The following is a 4,818-nucleotide window of genomic DNA, read 5'->3' on the forward strand; positions in this document are numbered from 1 at the left end:
GCCACCTACGAATTCACAATACTACACGTCCCCGAAAATTCACCGGGCATGGACTCGAAAGATTGGCACGTCTGGCGCTTTAGAACTCTCTGGGGATGTTTCGGGGATGTATGGGGTGAATGCAGGAGAAGGGATCGGAGATTTGGATTGTGATCGCCACGGCGAAAGGCCACCGTAGACTTTGAACGGTCAGCTCTCTGTTTGCGTACGGACGGTTGTGATCGGTTAGAGGATACGGTCCTCTTCAGATGGAGGATCACTCGTCAATATTTTATAGTTTTTGGTCATGAGATTTTTTTTTTTATTCTCAAGGAAAATAATTCATCTCCCCCGATATTTTTCCAAAATTCGTTCTTATGAAGCATCAGAATGAAATTGACATTTCTTTTTTTTTTTAAATAACCTGTCTACATATTCGAAGGAAGTAAAAAATATGCATCAACATGAAATAAGGCTGAAATGAACTAGTTTGACAAGCACTTTTTGAAACATGAGTCTGAAATGAGTCCACTAAATTTAGTTGCAGACGTAGCTGATGCATACTGATGAATTATAAGGTACTGAAAATTTTAATTATTTATAAAAATATTTATATTTTTTAAAAAATTAATTTTTTTTATTTTTTCAAAATTTTAAAATTTTTTATTTTTTTAATCCCACGTTAGATATGTAAAAGCAAGTTTGCTTGCTTGTATGTTCTTTTTCTTAAAGCCCAAGGTTCTTTTCGGAGAGCCTATAAATTAAAAATAAAAATAAATTAATTGATAAATTAAAAGTTTATTTTTAATATATAATTTATTTATTTATATATATATAATAATAATTATAAAATAACAACTGATTCTTATAATTATCAATATTATCACGATCTTCGATGACGTTGGAAATCTATCCTCATGATTCCACGTGCTTCATGTACGGCATAATTGCAAGCCTAATCTAATCCTTCAGCCAATGCTAGTATATGCTATGGTCGAGTCCCATCCCCATCCTTTCAACCTATGCTCCCATACTTATGCTAGTCCGACTATCAAAGCCAAATCCTATTCTATATAGTAGAGATGATATGATTTTTACCAATTTTGATCTTTTAATCCCATCCATGTGATGCTTACTACGGCCACTATCTAAGTGGTTGAGATGGATTATAAGCAATTACTTTAATGGATCACATTATTAGCGTGGATACGGTATAAACACTATTGAAGAGAGGCTAAATAAGCAAGAAATATTATCTAAATTTTCATGCCTATTAGAAATAAGGAGCGGGCCTAGTGCTTAATCGGGATGCCTATTTTATATTTTATATTTTTATTTAAATATTTTTAAATATATGATATTATATATGTAGATATAACAAAATATGTATTTTCTTTTTTATTTCTTTCTCTCTATACTATTATTTTTAGGAAAAAATAATGTTGAATGTTGTGTTCTATTCTATTTTTGATTTTTATATGATAATATTTTTTTAAAAAATAATAATATTGAGTGTAGGTTTTTTTATTTTATACAATATTATTTTGAGAAAAAAATTAATGTTGAATATAGGGTTTGAACTTGTGTATCCTCGTGTAAGAAACATAGTGAGGAAGAAACATAATGGCCTAATTTTTTAAGTTTGAAAATACTACCATTAGAAAGGGACAAGATGAGCAAGCAACATTATTACATATCGATATAAAGAGTAGAGCTGGTTTTTACCTATGATATCTTTTTTATTTTTTTTAATTTTTAGATTATATTATTTTAAAAATATGTCATATTATATAAGTAGGTATAACATAATATATTTTTTTTCTTTTTCTCCAAAATAATATTGTTTTGAGGAAAAAATAATGTTGAATCTGGATTGCATTTTTTTAAAAAAATTAATATTATTTGAGAAAAATCATGTAATGTTGATTGGAGGATTTGAAATTGTTATCACCTACGGCCATAAAGTATTAACTTCTCCCTTGTAACCACCCTAACTAACAATTAGATTTACCATACCTAAAGTCCTACTTAAATATTTAAAACGTATAAAAACTCACCCCTCTGTTCTTCGCTCTTTTTTTTTTCTTCACTTCTCCTCCCTTCTATACATGTCTTCTCCACTTCATCTCTCTTCCTCCCATCAAAGCATTCCTCGCTCTTCCTTCTATTGGTGCATATCATATCTTGGCTTTGGGAGCCCTGAGTCCTTAATTGATAGCTCATCCTCAAATGAAGTTATGTACCATCTATGAATGCTTGTTATCCAATGGGAAGAAGATGTGATAGCCGTGATGCCTCCTATCCTATTGGAACTTCAACCTGTGCTTGGATGGAAAGACTCAACCTTACCTATTTGGAGAAGGAAGTGCAAAGGATGAACAGTTCTAACTAAAAATAGAATGCTAGCATACCAAAACTAAAATAAAAGACTACTTATAGAAATTTTTATGAATAAAAAAATATATTATGAATGACAAGATGCAAAAGACCCATCACTGACATTATATTAACTTTTGAAAAAGGAAATAGCATGGATTATGTGGCTATAGATTAATAAATAACTGATTAATTGTAAAAGTTAAGAAAAATTGTTGCAAAGGTTAGATGAAATGTCCACTCATATTCTACATATGTAGAAATACCCCTCATTGGCTTGCTTTTGGTGGAAATATCGAAAACATAGTATTGAGATAAGCTAAAATTTGGTCAAGTCGAGTGACCTGAATGGAGTTCTGAGTAACTCAACGCGTCAGCCAAGTCAAGTACGAACCAAAATCTAAGTTTTATATATTTTATTTCTTTCACATTGACTTGAAAACATGCCACATCGAGTTTACCCGGTTGAGTTTCAAGTCAACCTGACGAGTTTTTAAACCATGGCAGTGGTGGAGGAGGAGATGGGAAAAAGAAAGAGAGGAGGAGGGGGACTAGCAAAGAAAAAAAAATAGAGGTAGAGAAACTGGCCATTGATAATGGTGGAAGAGGTGGCCGCTAATGGCAGTAGGGAAGAGAAAAAGGAAGAAGTAGAGGTGGAGAGGGGCAGCAAATGGGGGAGTAAATGGAGAGAAGCATTGGGAGAGAGGGCTCGTAAGTTGGGGAGATAAGTAGAGGACAGGGATAAGCGGCTTGTAGGACTCAAATTAATCCCATGATGAGATCAAAAGGATTTCTGAAAGTTTTTTTCAAAGATAGCCTTCCAAATCAACGAAAATTGCTACATTTGGTAAATATCCGGTATCTAATATCTCCATACAGTATTTAACAGAATCCTTCAATTTTTTTCTTTGCACGAGCCCTGAATCAGAGCTGTATAGCTAAAAGTATTTGGCATATCCCATTTTTCTACATCTTTCCTAAAAATCCTATTTGCATCGTCAAACTTTACTGCCTTACAGAAGCGTTCCACAACTACTGTATAAATCACAATCTTAGAGATTATTCCCTTGTCATGCATTAATCCAAAATGCCTCCCCTAATATTCGTGTATCGCTTTACTATTATTATATAGATAAATAGATAATAATTTAAAATATTTTTTATTTTTTATCATACTATTTGTGCTTTTATTTTTTATTTAAAAAATATAAAAAAAAATAAAAAAGCTTGATATGTGGCATTGCAAGAGATTATCCTATAATCTTATGTGTCAACATGGACTGCCACTCCTAATACCGATGTATCATTTTACTATTATTATATAGATAAATAATAATTTAAAATATTTTTATTTTTTTTATTATACTATTTGTGCTTTTATCTTTTATTTATAAAAATATAAAAAATTTGACCAATGATGTTGCGGGAGATTATCCTATAAACTTACGTATCAATACAGAATGCCACCTCTAATATCTATGTATTGATTTATTATTATTATTATATAGATAGATTTTAATCGAACTGATGAGTTTTTGAGGCAAAGACAGTTGAAACACATGGCTTGCGTTAGCTAGCAATACCATGTGCATTATGGATGCTAGCTTGAGTAAGCCATCTATGTAATGCTAGTTTTTATTTTAATTCTTCCAAGTTTAGATTTGTTTGAACTTGCTTGTGGGTTATATAGGATAAATTGGGTGATAGCTCTTCTTTATTGGGGTGTCTTTCTGGCAACCTTTCAGCTATCTAATAGATCATTTTACATAGTGCCATTTGAAACATCAATGCAATGCAAAAGAAATGTAAGAAATGGGAAGTGATGGTTAAAAAAGTATCTTAGTGTAATAATCAAAATATGTAATCATCAAGAAAGCACAATATTAAGCAATATGTATAAAAAATTCATGAAACCATAAAAAGATCATTGTAAAATAGGTTTTAATTTATCTTTTACTAATTTCTCCAATTGGGATCAATTTGATAAACTGTTAGAACTTAGTTCATGAATATCGATAAAAAGTCTATGTTCTTTAATATTTGTTTTTCTTAAAATCAATAAGATGATGATTTATCACGATGGTTTTATCCAAATTAATTCTCAGTGAGAATATTTGATTTAGAGCTTGTTTGGATTTTTCTATATAATTGGACTGAAAATCTCATAAAATTCATGGATTGACCCAATACAACCAGCAATATCACATGCTACGAGTTAGGCTGAGCTTGTATTCATAAGATATCAAGGAATAGCTTTAGAGTAGACTAGCCCAAATCCTATAAGGAGAAGATATGCTAAAGTTTCAATTACATCCTCCCCAATCCAATCTAAATAACTTGATCAAATATGATCACATCCAATCATTCATAATCATATCTGATTATACTCAATCCATCCCAATCCCAACCTTAGCTGGCCAAATTGACCCTAACGTACCAACCCCTTTGATTACATCTGAATAC

The sequence above is a fragment of the Elaeis guineensis genome, chromosome 7 (genome assembly GCF_000442705.2).
Source record: "Elaeis guineensis isolate ETL-2024a chromosome 7, EG11, whole genome shotgun sequence".
In the NCBI taxonomy this organism is placed as follows: domain Eukaryota; kingdom Viridiplantae; phylum Streptophyta; class Magnoliopsida; order Arecales; family Arecaceae; genus Elaeis; species Elaeis guineensis.